Raw genomic sequence first — 17150 nt, forward strand, 5'->3', positions numbered from 1 at the left:
AATGATATATTTTCTTTGTTAGTGTGATTTTTTCATATTTAAAATAAAAATAACTTATTTTATGACATTTAAATGCTGTGGACAATCGGCCCTCATCCTTTCTCTTTCTGGAACAGGTTTTGTATCTCCAGTTTGAATACATATTTTACTGTTTTGTCTTTTAGAATTAGTATCATGCCTGTGTCCAACCTCATTTGGCATGCTAATAGTAATACACCTGCTGATCTGCCATCATATGACATAATTTCCTAAAGTGCCACCTGTGATACAACATATTGTACAGCTTCCATTTAAAAACTTTATGAATATTAAAAGCAAATGTTCCTGCTTCCTTGAGTGCATTGGCTTCACATTCTGCTCACCAAGCCTATCCCAGGTGTTGATTTAGAATTCAGTGGTACAAAACGATTATCTATCATTCTAAATTATCTCATATTCTTCTAATCCTCCGTGTATCTGAGACAGAAGCCTGGGAAATACGTTCTTTCCCATTGACCATGTAGCACATTTTGTCATTAGTGGCTGAAGCTGCGTCATTTGGAATTTCAATCTAAACAAAGATTCATAAGTGCGTCTCCCAGCAGCTGCCTTGTCAGGTTGTGAAAGGGAAAAATTAAACTCCTATATTTATTCCAAGCTCTTCTGTGATGGATCTCATAGGAGAGCTTCATTTTTATTTCCTGTTTATCAGAAATAAGCCTATGGAAGACACGGTATGTAAGTAATTATGTAAAGCCATCACACAGATGGTGGATCATAATAAGCGATTGTTGATAGGGATTTGGTCCTTTAACAAGCGCAGAGAAATGGCATCTGACTCTCCTTCTTATTAATAATAATACCTAGTGCTTGTTAAATTTGGTGGCAGTTCCACTTTATCAGAAAAAAAAAAGAGATCTGGCACTGGTAATAACTGTTATTGAAAGGGGAAGAAACAACACAGGGCTTCATTTATTTTCTATGCAGACAGAGGATGCTACCAGAGATAGAGAAAGAGACAGACAGTCAGACAGACAGACAGACAGGTAGACCTTATGAAACAACTGAAAAAGAGTGAAACTGCAGTTATAATGCAGCTTTTTCTGGATGCCATAAATCCTTTTTCATTAAACTTTTAGAATCGACCCTGCAGGAAGCAGAAAATGCATTTCTCCAAATTGTTTACCTTTCAGCCTCTTTCAAACTGTTACTTGTAAAGTACTAGAAGTATAAAGCCACTGGTTCAGATATTCATTCATGTATCTGTTCAGAAGTATTTGATGAGAATGGCTTCTTCCAGGCACTGTTGGGAAAGGCAGCTGTGAGTCAGAATAGCTGGTCTCTACCTTCAACCTGATTATTGGCCCTGAAAAGAGCATGATTATCGGGTCTATTAAGAATCTCTGGAATGAGATTAAATTCACCCAAAATGTATTCACTAAATGTTTAATTTTTTACAACCTAGAAAGAGGAGCTGGACTAAAATGGAAAAATGCTACAACAAACTTCAATACAGGGAGATTTACACTGAAATTTTCAATTGCTTAAAATTTGAATGTAATAATGTAAGTAAAGTTCTGGCCAATCTATGCCTCTTTCTGCTAAATGCCTGAAGCAAATGTCCCCAGACATTGCCAAATGTCCCCCCAAAGGCCATATTGCCACCTGCTGAGAAGCATTAAGAGAAGAATTAAGGGAGAAGAGATGTAAAGACCTCAGAAACTGATAAAAACAAAAGTCTCATTAGATACAAAATTAATGTTAGTTACCATAAAAAGGGTATAAATTGTTCTCAGTCTCACAACCCTTAATACTTCACAGTATCTACTAAGTCTTTTCTTCTCCTATATGTCTTTGCTTGAATCATTCAAGAATTTGAGATAAAACCATATTCTTGAAACCATAAAATGAACAAGAATAGCTACTATCATTTCTTGTTGCATATTTTGGGATAATGTTATTAACAACCAGATTAAAAAAATAACAAAATGATCAAGAAAGAATGTGCATCAACAGAATTCAAAATGAAAATAAAAATTGCTGGCAATTGAGATTTTAATATAAAATTTGGAAGAGTGTTTACAACATGATTTTCTTTCGTTTTTTCTTTTGTCAAGAACCTCACTCTTTGTAGATTAGAGATGTTAATCCAATAACTGAGAAAAGAAAAGAGTTTCAAAGTAGGAATGAGGAAGAATCAATGCAACATCAATATGCTTTTTAATGTAACATCAGAATTATGTGTGACAGATGATCTCAATGTTGACATTGCTGGCATTTGGTGTAAATAGGTTGGTATTTTTTGAGGTACCTTGTGCACAATAGGATGCTTAGAAGCTTCCCTGGACCCTGTCTTCTAAATGTCTGGAAAAAAATGTCCCCAGGCATTCCCAAAGTCACTGAAAGGCAATATTGCCACCTGTTGTGAATCACTGAATTAAGGCAGTGATTAAGGAGAAGAAGATGTGTGGGCTTCTGAAAGTCTTTGAGAGATAGCTCACACAAAGGGAACTTTGCCCAACTGACTAGAATCTATAGCTAAGCATCACTAGTGACAAATAAAATAATATCTACAGTATCCTGAAGTGTGCAGATTAAGACAAATGAAAAAACGAAAAATCTCAAGATGTGAAAATAAATAGCAAATATCAAAAAGTCAAGTGAGTAATTCTATAAGTCAGTGACAATAGAGATCAGAATTCCTAATCTTTGTTTATTTCAACATCTGTTTAAATGTTGTAGTTTTGGATTACAAATATAAGTGAAGTTAGCAGATACTAATTTTGACTAACTATGCAATCATATTTTGACTTTATTTTTTAAAAGATCAAAAATATGTATACTAAATAGCTTATCATCACTTTTCTCAATTATCCAAACAGTAATTAGCTTGAAAAACTAACCTTAATGAAACACCTGGTGTCTTTAAAAGATCTAAATAATTTACCTAGGATTTTATCAATAATTTGAATTCATTTAAGTACAGAAATTTGCTAACCTGTTAGGATTAATTTATGTTAAAACTGACTTTCACTCGAAAGTATTTTTTGAGGTGGGTCAAGGAATAATGTGAAAGTCCTACTAAATTTTTAGTTTTAAAAATTCATTAAAATGGCACCCCAATATTATTTATAATGTAAAGATTTCAAAACAAATTTCAAAAAAAATTTTTTTCCTGACACTCATTCCTACACCCATGTTGCCATTTGTCTGTGGTGGACTGGTGACCAAGGCCAACCATTGGGAAGTTGTGTCCATGTGGCAGAGGGTGGAGACAGTGTGGACCGGAAGGTCTCCTCGGCTGAGTGCTGCTGAGCCAGGCCCTCCCTGGCCTCCGCTGTTCTGCACCTGTGTGCTCAATTGGTCTTCCTCTTCTTTCTTCCTCTTCCCTCTTCCTGATTTCTATTAAGCATCTCCAGGGACCTCCTGGCCAACACTTCAACCATCAAGTCTTAAGTTAGGAAATGAGGGAAAAAAATAGCTTTCCATGGTTGCATTAAATTGAGAAATACAAAGTTGTATTTAGAAAATGAGTTCCAAGGGGAAAAAAATTGTGAGCTCTTTTTAGATGAGTATAAAACTAATAATCCATAGCTCAAACATATTAATGATTCAAAATATGTAAAGAACTTAGACAGGACATTTTCAGACATTGTGTAATAAGCATATGGAATGAATTGAGCAAAATGACCATCAAAGAAAATAAATGAATGAGCTTAAGAAGCAGACGTTTTTACATGAGGAAAAGGATTAAAGCATACAAGGGCCAGTCAGTATGTGGAATTGTGATAAAAGTGGACAGCCTCTTTGAACCACATGGTACTTTCAGCTCATCCATCTAAAATACAAATCTACACTTTTAATTAAAATATGCCTTCCAAAGTCCATGAATATGTCTTAAAATACTTAGAATTATGTTGGGTTTGGCCTAGGGCATAATTTACATAGGTAGTTTGAGTTCTTGGTTCATTAATGAAAAACATACTTGCCACTTGGGAAGGAAAATATAAAAAAAAGATTCTATCATGTCCATTAGATCCAGTAATAACTCCACTGTGAAACTCAGTGCATTCTAGAAAGAAGTTTGTGGGTTGTTTGATCATTACTGAAGAACACAGAATTTGAACATTAGTGAATGCATGTAACCCCTCCACCCTCTGCTTCCTAAGGGGAGACAGGGTTACTTCTGGAAACTTGATTGGGGCCAGAGCTGTCTAGATTTCTTCCTTTGCTTGAGTTGGGCTTCCCTTAGCTCCATCCCCACAGGACTGCTATAAGTAGGGATTTTTTTTAAGTCTTTCTTGTCTTTTAGAATCTATTTCTTCTCCTCATCCCTACTTGTTACTAGCTGATGTATTGATGCTGAAGGAGGGACACTTCCATTGTTTGTTTACACCTAGTGTGTTTATCTTAATGGAGAAACTGTGTAGTATTTGACTTCAACTATTTTAAAGATAAATGATAAAAGAGCAGTTGTGTTGATTGATTTGTGACTATGGACAGCTTCAGAGGTTATACCAGGCACACTGTGTATTTTGACTCATTTTACAATACCCTGATAGATTATTTTTAATATTGCTATTAGGAGATGAGTTGTTCCCCTGTCCTTAAACCACAGCACCTTAGAATATTATTTTATTTGAAAAAGTGTGTGTTTGCAGTTGTAATTAGCTGACAAGGAGTTCATGCTGGAATCGGGTGGATGAGGGTAGAGAGGTGGGAAGTGTCTCTATACCCAAGGGCCACCAAAGGTCCCAGAAAGTCATTAGAAGTAATGGAGATGTACGGGACAGATTCTCCCTCATAGAAGGAACCAGTCCAGCTAAAACCTGACTTCTGGTCTCCAAAATGGTGAGAAAACACTTTTTTTTTTAAAAAATAAGCCACACAGTACTTGGTTATGGGAACTTGGTTATAGTAGCTTCAAGAAAACTAGTGTTTTAGTCATCTTTAGAGCTGCTATGACTAAAAGACCCAACCAGAACAACCACTGGTGAAGAAAAGTTTGTTTAGGGGCTAATGGTTTTAGAAGGCTCAGTCCATAGAAGACTGGTTTTATTTCCTTGGGCTCAAGGCGAGGCAGAACTCATGGTAGAAGAGTGTGGCAGAGGTAAGTGGCTCACATGATGATCAGAAAGCAGAGAGACACCACTTATAGATACAAAATATGAACCCCAAAGACATGCCCCATTACCCACCTCCTCCAGCCACACCCTACCTGTGGTTCATTCAGTTACTGCTCAGTTAACCTCCATCAGGGATTAATTCACTGATAGGTTTAAAAGCTCTCATAACCCAATCATTTCTCCTCTAAACTGCTTTGCTTTGTCTCACACATTAACTTTTGGGGGACAACTCAATTCTGAGCTGTAACAACTAGCAACAGCATTTTACAGCTGAAGACTGAAAGCTCTGGAAGCAACCACAGCCCAGGAAGAGAAGTGGGACCTTCCAATCCACACATTCTCCTAAAACAGCTTCTCATCTGAAAAATACAATTTCAGATGGGAGACTTTTTCTAATCTCTTTTTGTATTCTGTGAAGAAAGGACACAAAAATATCAAAAAAAAAATTTTCACAATTTTTAAATCTACCAGAAAGGAACAGAATAAACATGATATAAAGAAAAAACAATGTCCCTAAAAGCTGAGAAGTAATACTGAATCACTGTACATGTTAAATAGTTCCACCTTGAAAAGTTATGTTAACAAATTACCTGCTAGATAAGGAAAGACCCTTAAGGGACATCTCAGATTGAGTGTCAGTGATAAAGGAAAAAAAAAAAAGAAACATGTAGAAGAGGTAAGTGAGCTGTACATTTGAGATAGATAATCAGGCTGCACTTTATTAAGGGAGAGAAGTCACCTGGGAAAGGGGTTTCATAAATGCAAACTGTAGGAAATTATCAAATAGATCAATTTTGAATGTGAGTGATCAAATAGAAAGAGATATGTCTGTAGAAACCATTTTTAAAATTTATACTAAGTATTTTTAAATGATACAATGTAATGTTTTGAAACATGCATACACTGTGTAATGTTTAAATCAGATTAAACATATCTATCTCCTCAAATATCATTTCCTCAAGGTGTAATAATATAAAATCCTTCCTTTTATCTCCCTGAAATGCATAAGATAGCTTATCAGTGTGTGTAGCCCCCCTGTTCTCTCATAGCCCCTGAACTTCTCACTCTTCTCCACTATCTTAGCACCCATTGATCAATTTCTCTCCTTCCCTCTTTCCCTCACTACTCTCCCCATCTTCTGGTTGATATGGGCTAAAACTAAGAGAAGCCTTCGTCGCTCTTTCTGTAGCTCAGAAATTCTGCCTGTCTCTCCTCAGGATATTTGCTCAGTCCACAAATCACCATCAGCTCTTCTCTGTTCAAGAACACAGGACATAAACTTCCCTGTGTTATCAACTCCACAACAGTGGTTCTCACAATTTTACATCTCAGATCTTTTTAATGCCCCTAAAAAAAGTGTTGAGAAACATTCCCAAAGATATTTATCTTATTAGAAATCTGAACAAATTTTTTTAATATTTGTTTACAAATTAATTAATTAATTAATTAATTAAAGGTATTATTATCAATTTAATATTTCATGAAAAAGAATTACAAATTAGTGAGAAAGAAGGAATTCCACGATGCCTTTGCAAATCCCTTTATTGTCCTGCATAATTGAGGCTAGCCACTTTTTCATGTCCGTTTGCATTCAATCTGTTGTAGTTATGTTGTTTCAAATGAAGTGTATAATGAAAATCTAGCTTCAAAAATATATGTAGTTAAAAAAGAGATGAGTATTGTATTTGGTGTTCTGTACAGTCATGGCTAATCTTCCTTTAAATTACATAAAACCTAAGAAAAGGTGGATTCTTAAAGATTCATGATGCTACAACTTCAGGTGCCAACATTTTATAAAGTTATTTTACAAACCCATTGTCCTAACCTCTTTGTGAATGGATGGATACTTTGCCATACCTGATCTTGTAATTATGCACTGGCTACTTGAAAGTATGAATTGACTCATGCAGTCACATCTCCCAGATATTAGCACATTTCATTATATGATGTAAGTCATTAACATTTGCCAATATCACCTCAGACCATAGCAGAAGAATCTGTTCATACTGGGATGTTATCAAGCTCATGTTGATGAAGACAAATTTTCTAAATCTGATCTTTGTTTCCAAGCTCAAATTCCACCATCAGTCTATCATACTGTAAGTTATTTTCATAAAAGTAACAGCCTAGCTTTGCTCACTGTGGAGAAATCATTGGCCTATCAGTGAGCATGGTCTATCAGTTATTAATTCAGGTAAACTGAGAATGTGAAGAATTACATTGAATATGATAGCTAAGTTTAATAATCTGGAGGGGAAAGATTCACGGGTGGGTCCATGGCCTTGAGTGGCCAGGAGTGACCTTTCCTCTTTCCCTGGTACTTTTCTATAATTCCGAGCACTAAAGCTTGTCATTATTATGAACATGCAGAGGCGTGGCTCTGCCTCAAGCTGGAGTCCATTGCTTCAGGTATTGGCCATCAGGGGACATCCAGCATGTCCTCTGTGTGCACTCGAGTCCTCATTAGGGGTGGTAGGGCAGACTGTGAGCTGTGGGAAAGAAGAATGGAAGGAGACAGGAGGTAGGAGAGAGGCAGTGGGGAGGGGAGGAAGACAGAGATACAAGTGGGATGGTGTCTGTGTGGCAAGCGGCAGTGGCTCAGATGTCTTCCTGCAGATCCACTGCTCACTGGAGAGCTGTTACAGGAAAGTGTCTCAGACTCTCAAAGTCATCTCGCTTTGGTTGTTTGTTAAATGGAATCAATAATACTAACTAAGGCCGAGGATTATTGTCCGAATTAGGTGAAATGCATTAAGAAAACAGGACTCAGCCTGCTGCTTGGTACTATGCCATGCTCAGTAAAAGTTAGCCTTCACCACGATAAATCCATCCGGCACAGCGACCTCACCTCTGCCTACTCTAGGCCTGGGGCTGGAAGTCCTCTGTGTGTCCGGCCTGGGCAGTAGCTTTCCTGTGTCCTGTTTGCTGGATGCTTCCCTTACCATCAGCATTATTTACTCTGGGGAGAAAACTATGAATTTGATAAATTAGTTTAGATAAAGTCAACATTAAATTGTAATTCTCTGGGATACCATAGATTTTTCCATGGTCTAGACAACTCAGAAGAGGGAAGAGCTGTCAGGGCATTTCAGGAGAAGGCATTTTATTAGGCGGGGAGAAGCTGATGAATGCCAAGGCCAGTCAGGAGCAGGCAGGTGGAGGAGGGGTGCACTCAGGAGAGGCCAGAGGATTGCTTTGATTTTGTTTATTCTCATAGTCCCCAAACATATTTAACCACATTGTCCTCCACGTCTTGAATCACAATTGAGTATCATGTGTCAAGTGCTTCCAAGGGTGGGCAGCGCTGGCTGAACTCCTTCACAGTAATTAATATGCTGTCACTTCTCATTCCTGCGCCTCCTTTTAAAGTCCCTCTCCGGTGCCCATTTCCGATGCCCCTGTTATGCTGGTGGAGATGCCAGGGTGTCTCCTAAGCTCTCTCCATGCAGAGCTTCCCTGCAGGCTCCACCCATCTTTTGTACTCCTTCAACAGCCTGCTTCAGGGGCTCAGAACTTTTCATTTTTTTTTTTCTATCAGTCCAGTTCAGATTGTCATTATTTTTTTTCTTATTTCATTTTATGTTGTGTTTTTAAGGACATCAGTTTTGGCAGAATCTGCCATTAATACTTTCTGAATTCTCAAGCCTGTTTAAAGCCATTTTCACTCCGAGAAATCTTTAAATATATAGAAAAGACTTGCCCCAATCCTAGATCTAACCTAACTCATATGCCCTTTTCCCACTATGAACAAATATTCACAGTTTTATCTGACATGAAATTATGGATAACATAAAACAAAAACCCTAAATTTGCATTTTGAAAGATAGCTTGTCAGTTTATTCAAAATCCCCTGAGTGTGCACTTGTGTACTCCTGAACCCTGTATCTCCTGTTTCCTATAGACCTGGGGCTAATAAAAGATACATAGCATTGAGAGAATCAGTTGCCAGGATTCCTTCATTGTAACTTTCACATTTATGCTTCAACAGGTTTCAATACTTGCAGTAAGAATAGAGGGCCATGGAAGGTTTTAATCATATATATATATATATATATATATATATATATATATATATATATATATATATATAGTATTTTAAAGTTGATACAATATCTGATATTTATTGTAAGGATACAGAAAGCACTGCATTCATTTTTCAGTCAAATTAAGGAATGAAAAGAACAGTAATAATGAGACTCATGCATTCTAATTCAGAATCTGTGTCCTAATCGCATGTCATTGTTGCCTCAGGGTGTGGGCAGGTTTGCACAGCAAGGCTCTCAGTGAAGGGGGTATTTTGTGTTTAGTCCATATGAGCCCTGATTAGGAAGATTCTGATCCTCAGCTAAGCAGCATCTCTCTCACTACCCAGTGGCTAGCTCCTGGCTGCTGTCAACTTCTGGTGAGTCACTATAAAATGTAACACAAATCAATATAATATTTTAGAAAAAATAATTTGAAAGAAACTTACAACTATTAGTTATAGGAAATAAAATTATTTTAGAAGTTATGCAATGACCCTAGTAGCTAATAATGTACATTTTAAATAAATGAGGATTATATATTATTTTAACTTCCATGCTGATAAAATGATTTAAAATGTTCCTTACTACATTTGATTGAAAACATATTGAAATAATAAATGTAAAGACGTACCACAGTGGAGATATAAATTTATTTGAATCATTTGTACAAAATTATGCCCTGAAAAAATTGTATTGTTATTATTATTCGAATAGTAAAATATATATCCATAGCACCTTTTATAAACAGATAATACAACTGAAAAATTCATCAGCTTATGAAACTTGAATATTACTTTTGAACTGTACAGATGCTGGAGTAATATGACTTTATTTTAAGATAATTCTCTCTTCTGTCTCCAGCTGTATCTTACACCTTCTGTTTCAAGAACTTTTAACATGTAACGTAGATTTGTTTTGTTCTTCTTTGCTGTTGTATTTTCTTTTGATATCTAAAACAAAAATCAGTTATCATGGGCAATAAATTAGGATATATCTTGTGTAAAAGAGTTATTTTTCCTTCTACATAAGGGTATACTATTCTTTTATAGAGTGTTTTTTTAAAAAATTCATTTGCAAAAAAAATCTAGATGTGATTGCTCATGCTTGTAGTCCCATGTGCTTGGGAGGTTGAGGCAGGGGAAACATTTGGTTACATAGGTTTGATAACAGCCTGGGCTGAATGTGAACACATATTGCTAAGTGTGTGTGTGTGTGTGTGTGTGTGTGTGTGTGTAGGGAGAGAGAGAGAAAGGCTGAGAAGGTAAGTGCACTACAAGGGAAAATGATTGTGAAAATCATAATGCAATTATTTTATGCTGCTAGTTTAGAAAACAACACTCAGGGAAATCAGGACTATCAATGGACCCACAAATCTATAGTCTAAGTGGTCAATTATTACTTCTAATAAAACTAAGTTTTTCTATTATCATAAAACTCATTTTATTTCAACATCTTTTCCTCAAATCTAACACCAATAATATTTCATTTTTTGAAGACAAAAATATGTGTCTCTGAAGCTGGTCTACATTAGACACAATCAGGGTTAGATATGTGTCCTGCCATAACAGAATCAAGTGGGCTTTGTAAACATGCTACACATTTATTGTCAGGTGTTCATTGTCATGATTGTATCTAGTACTGAAGTAAATTTACTTACTTGGATACCAAAGGCAATGAAATAAAAAAATGTATTTCATAGACACTCATTTTCTTCTTTCTCTCTCTGAAAACAGTTTTCAGTTAGATTAGAAACTAATCTATATTTATTACCAGGACTTAAAATGGAAGTAGATTGGTTTCTGGAGAACTAACATTACTAACTGTTCTTAATATAATAAACGAGAATTATAATGTATGAACGTGTCAGTGGATGATAGGTCAAGATGAATCTATATAACTAGAATTTATTTGACATGGACAATGGGCGTGTGCTTCATGGTTTACAGTCAATCTGTTGTGCAAAGTGCTCAGGGTGCAAGCACTACTTTGTTCAGGAACATTTGCACTAAATGTTGACTGATCTTGGGGTCGCTGGTTCCTGTGGCCTCTCCTGGAAAGTCATATTCTGGCTGATGAATAACTGGATACACCACAATTCTGGGCCTCAAGGCACTGCCTACTTTTCCTGCAAGAGAATCTTATGTGGCCATTGGACTTGCCTTCTCTTCCATCTCTCTTCTTCCCCTACTAACACTATCTCTAGTAGTATTCCTTGGGTCTGTGTGCACAGTTATCTGGCCATACAGACTTCCATTCCCTGCCATTGTTCATACTACCTGTAATTTTTATGTCACCAGGATATTTTGACATTACCCCTCTGTGGCTTCAGTAAAGGGTCCTATTTTTCACTTACATTCATCAGGTTTTCAAGAAGCCTGAATTTATTCTCAGGATGTCCAAGAATAAAGTAGGTATTATGAAAACTCCCGATTAGTTAATTCAGACAATCAAATATGCAATAAGTGTCTTTAATCAAACACTCATCTTGATTTTCCTCAACTACATAGATGTGGTTCTCATCTTCAAATAGATGTGTAACTACAATTTCTAAACCCAGACTCCAGGATCACAACCCAACTGTTCACTGTTGATATCTAATAAGCATCTCATTTTTTTTACTGATTTAAAAAAAAAAAAAAACAAATGACAGTGGAATGCATTACAATTCTTATTACACATATACAGCACACTTTTTCATATCTCTGGTTGTATATAAAGTATGTTGACACCAATTTGTGTCTTCATACATGTACTTTGGATAATGATGTCCATCACATTCCACCATCCTTGCTAATCCCCTGCCCCCTCCCTTTCCCTCCCATCCCTCTACCCAATCTAGAATCCATCTATTCCTCCCATGCTCCCCCTCCCTATCTCACTATGAGTCAGCCTCCTTCTATCAGAGAAAATATTCAGGGGCTGGGGATGTGGCTCAAGCGGTAGCGCGCTTGCCTGGGTTCGATCCTCAGCACCACATACAAACAAAGATATTGTGTCCGCCAAAAACTAAAAAATAAAAATTATAATTCTCTCTCTCTCCCTCTCTCTCTCTCACTCTCTCTTTAAAAAAAAAGAGAGAGAAAATATTCGGCATTTGTTTTTTTGGGGGGATTGGCTAACTTCACTTAGCATTATCTTCTCCAATGCCATCCATTTACCTGCAAATGCCATGATTTTATTCTATATTATTGCTGAGTAAAATTCCATTGTGTATACACACTATATTTTTAAAATTTTATTCATCCACTAAAGGTCATCTAGGTTGGCTCCACAGTTTAGCTATTGTGAGTTGTGCTGCTATAAACATTGATGTGGCTGTGATCCTGTAATATGCTGTTTTTAAGTCCTTTGGGTATTGACCGAGGAGAGGGATAGCTGGGTTAAATGGTGGTTCCATTCCCAGTTTTCCAAGGAATCTCCATACTACTTTCCATATTGGCTGCACAAATTTGTAGTCCCACCAGCAGTGTATGAGTGTGCTTTTTCCCCCACAACTTCACCAACACTTATTGTTGTTGGTCTTCATAATAGCTGCCATTCTGTATGGAGTGAGATGATAACTTAGGGTAGTTTTGATTTGCATTTATCTAATTGCTAGACAAAGCATCTTAATTTTAAAACAGTAAAAAATAACTCTTTATTTTCTCACACTTCACAGTTGTGCCCCTCTCAGATCCACACAGTTCTGCAAGTGGAACCATCAGTTGCATAAATTAAAAATCAACATTTTTTTTCTTCTCTGTTTTCTCATTTCCTCTCTGATACTCTCCATTTGCAGGTCAGAATTGTCAGACTGAAAGACAAAAATGTCAGCTGTCCCAGTAAAACACATCCCACAAGCATCACCTCCAGCTTCACCATCCCTGCCCCATCCTGGGCACTTCTGGTTGATCTTTCCTGAATTACTAAAGGAACCTCTAATCTGAACTTCCACTCTGGTTCTGACCCTGTTCTTTGGGCTTTCAATTTAGCAAATAAAACTTGCAAAATATTATGAGATTCTCATGTTGGAAATTTTTGGTGACTTTCACCAGTCTCAAAAAAATTTAAATTTCTTCCTCTCACTTGCTGAGCACTGCATGCTCTGAACCTGTATCATCATGACCTTCTGTATGGTATCCTAAATCCTAAATTGCAGTGACTCTATCACTCCAAATGGTTGCTTAACTGGATTTTCTAAAGCTAACAAAGTACAATGAACATGGGTCGGATACAGCCTGACTCATGATTCTTCCTAGGAATATCCTAAGCTAGACACAGATCAGTGCCTTCCCATGACTTTCATCTGAGGAGATGGAAGAGGGCTGTGTTAGTCCCACCACCCACCGTCACCCACCATCTGGTGATCAGGTGATGCTTGACACTGGGAGTATTCTTCCTGTTTGATGGCTTCTGCTCAGGCATCGAAGTACATAAACACTCCAGAGCCCCATAACTGCAAAGCTCCCCAGGGGGAAGTCCTTCTGACCTTGTTCTGTGTTCATCCAATTATGGACTCTGTTAGACTGTTCAGGAAGAGCATAGAAAACTAAACACCACACATGGGGCCATACACTTCTGGGAAGCAATTACTCCTTCAGCTCAGACACAGGTTCAAATCATGTAAAAGGAAATAAGTATCAGCAGCTCAGTGCTTTTGAATGTCTATTAGTGTGTAAGGGATGATTCCAACTACTCTGTGTACAATTACTGCAGATTCAAAAAAAAAAAAAACAGCTTGTTGCCTGAATCATCATGTTCTATCAATATTAGCTATTGATGTTAAAAAGAAATATGATTCAAAACAATCCTATGAGGTAAACACTTTGTTCCCATATTTTTCAGAGAGGAAATGAAAGCATAAAGGGTAAGATAATTTATTTTGTTCATTAGTTAGGCAATTAGCAGATCCAGCCGAGCACTTAAGCAGAGGTATGATGACTCCAGAGTCCAAGCCAAGGTCACCTCAAGTTAGCATTAATTTAAAACATGCCACTTTTCTTCACCTTGTAAAGATGCTTCTCTATCATGCTGATTGACTTTTATCTTCCTGTAAAAGTGAGATCACCCACTTCAAGCCACTGCTACTCAATCCAGGAGCCTCGGACTTCCTCAGGATTGGTCACTGACTACTTGGACCAAACCATAGTGTGCTCAGTATGTGACAGAGGGATAAAAGGACGTGTTGCCACATGGCATGTGTCTCACCAAAGACCAAAGGGGATGAGCCATGTTGGAGAAGGTGTGCAGTGTTTCCCAGGAAACACGGGTGGTTTCGTTTTAAGCAGTTTCTATGATAATGTGAAAGCAAACTCATACAGACTTCATTATGTGTCAGGAACTGATCTGTGAGGTCACATATTAACTCCTTAAATGATCTAACCAACTCTCTGCAGGTAGGGACATATACTGAAGCTGAGACAGAGACACATTAACAACTTGTCCAAGGTCATGGCTGGTAAATAGGGAGAGGAGACAAACCTGGGTAGCCCAGCTCCACGTCCTGCTCTTACCATGCTGAGACTGTTGCTTCCTTGGAGATTGATATCTCCTGTAGTGTAGGAAAGTCACGTCCCCCAAAATAGATAACGAGTAGAAACTGGGCAGTTAGACAACATGGCAGTTAATATCACAAGGAACTTTAAACAGTGATTGACAAAGAGAGAAGGGCTTGCATCTCCCTGGGGTTTGTGGTGAGCACAGGGAATTTCCCACCTGGCAAGAATTAAAAGTCTCTGAATTTATAACAGATGATATTCATCCACACTCATTGATGCTCTCAAGATTTCCAAGGAAACAAACCCAGGCTGATTGTAAAATCTGAAACATACAGCCACATATTACATGTTACTTTCTTATACAGGTATCAAGAGAGACAGATTCTATTTAAAACACATTGGAGGAAGAAATTTTTGCTGGGGATGCATTTTATACACAATGCCTGGCAGGGAAGGAATGTACAGCATATGGTCACTTTCATTAATTCTGCTCTTAAATGATATATAGAGTCTGAAAACAGATATCACAGAACTGAATATATTCTACAGGATTCTTAAATATGAGATGAATGTTTAAAATACAATATTTTATTAAAAATAATTTCTTGGATATAACTCTCAAATTATGTATTTACTGGGAATTTTTTATAATCCCAGTAAAATATATATAAATTTAATAAATTCTTCAGAGGATGTTTCTTTTATTCTTCAAAACTAAACACAAAGATGCCGGAGAAAGGGAAAAAATGTTCCATATAAAAAAAAAAAAATTTCCCACAGGAATTTAGCATATCTAGAGCAGAGGCAATCATAGGTAGAACTCAAATATGCCCACACAGCAGGTGCTACAGAATGTTTTGTTTGTAGTGAATATAACAGACTATATCATAAGAGTATGTCATTAGGAAGAAAGCAGAAAAATGATAATATGTCTCCTGGCTAAAATAATCACACATTAAGCAAATATGAATATTAAATAGATTTAATTATACAATCATATGTGCCACAGTCTGGCTGGGCACACAATCACGAGCCACCACACAGCTTGTAGATTCAAACAGCAACTCTTTATTCCCGAACTCACACCAGCCATCTACAATCACGTTCTGGGGAAATCCACGTTCTCTTCCCAAATCCACCTCCACTGGGCTTCTATCTCCAAAATATATTGTCTGAATCCCTTGAGAACTCAAGGGGAACTCAGGCAGCAGGATACGCCCTATTCCCAGCAGGAATAATCTTAAACCTTAAACCTGGAACCTAAACTGGGAACGCCCTAAACACGATTATCTTAAAACCGGGAACACCCTAATCTGCCTTGGTCCTTGAGCAAGGTCACGTACATTCAATGTCACTGCAACATGGGGTACGCTGGCAAGGAAATTGTCATACCTACTTGGCTAATGGCTCCCAGCACATATGCATATATATTTTCAATCACATATAGTATTCATAAACACAATGTATACATTTTTCATTTATATATAAATTTTGTAATTGGATAACAAATCACAGTGCATTATTATAATTATATGGAACACAATTATAAAATTTTATAAGTGCATTTCATATTTATATAATTAATAATATACCAAATGTTCGGTCACATATTTATATAAACCCACATGTCACATAATCATCAATTGATAGAGACAGACAATACAGAGCTTTAGGATTTTCCTACTATTGCACTGAATGTGAAACTCCCACCCAAATGCTGTGCTCACACTGAGGATCACAGTGATTTCACCATCAGTGTGAACTTTCTCTCCACTACCCTCTGCATCACATCACTCTCACCTCCATCAAAGTTGTGAGATGTAGGATACTTTGGGAGACATGGATGATGCTGTTATGGGAAGTTAAATCTCGAGCCACCAATGCCAGTGTTCATGTGTGACTGCAAGTTGGTGCAGTGGGCAGAGATCTGGTTAGCTCTTCCTGGGAACTGCTCTTGGGAGTTTTCTCACAGAAGCTTTGCAAGGAGAGGAAGCCTCCACTCCGGTTCTTTCCATCCACTCTATGGATGTAAACCCACATGCTCCATAATGTGAGTAAAATATCCACTGGATTAGTTTCTACATATGTTACAATATAATGAGTATTTATAGTGACATCTAACACTGCCGACTGTGAGTTCTCCAGGGGGAAAAACTCCTCAACAATTCTGCAGCCAATTTCCTGGTCTCTTTACCCCTCCAATTGCTTGAGGTAGCTTGTCTCCAAAGGTTCCGAGAGATCATTGATTGAGGTTGTTCTAGGCCATTTGTCTTCCACAAAAACAGAACTTTGTGGTTCAAAATAAAATCATTAAATTGAGCCCTATTGTAGTATGAGATACTTTCTATCTTGAATACAAGGTGACTTTCTCTCTGAGGGATGCTTTTGGGAAAACATTAGTATATTTAATCATTTATGATGAAATCTTCTATTAGGTCCTAAATAGGACTCCACAACACAGAGAAGCATTTGCAGTTGCCACCTTGAGCAGGTGGAGTTCTTGCTGTGGAGGCGTGTAGCCCACTCTCTGAGTCATCTGTCAC

Source organism: Marmota monax, unplaced genomic scaffold (genome assembly GCF_021218885.2).
Source record: "Marmota monax isolate L192 unplaced genomic scaffold, Marmota_monax_Labrador192_F-V1.1 WCK01_AAM20220418_F8-fsc00026, whole genome shotgun sequence".
In the NCBI taxonomy this organism is placed as follows: domain Eukaryota; kingdom Metazoa; phylum Chordata; class Mammalia; order Rodentia; family Sciuridae; genus Marmota; species Marmota monax.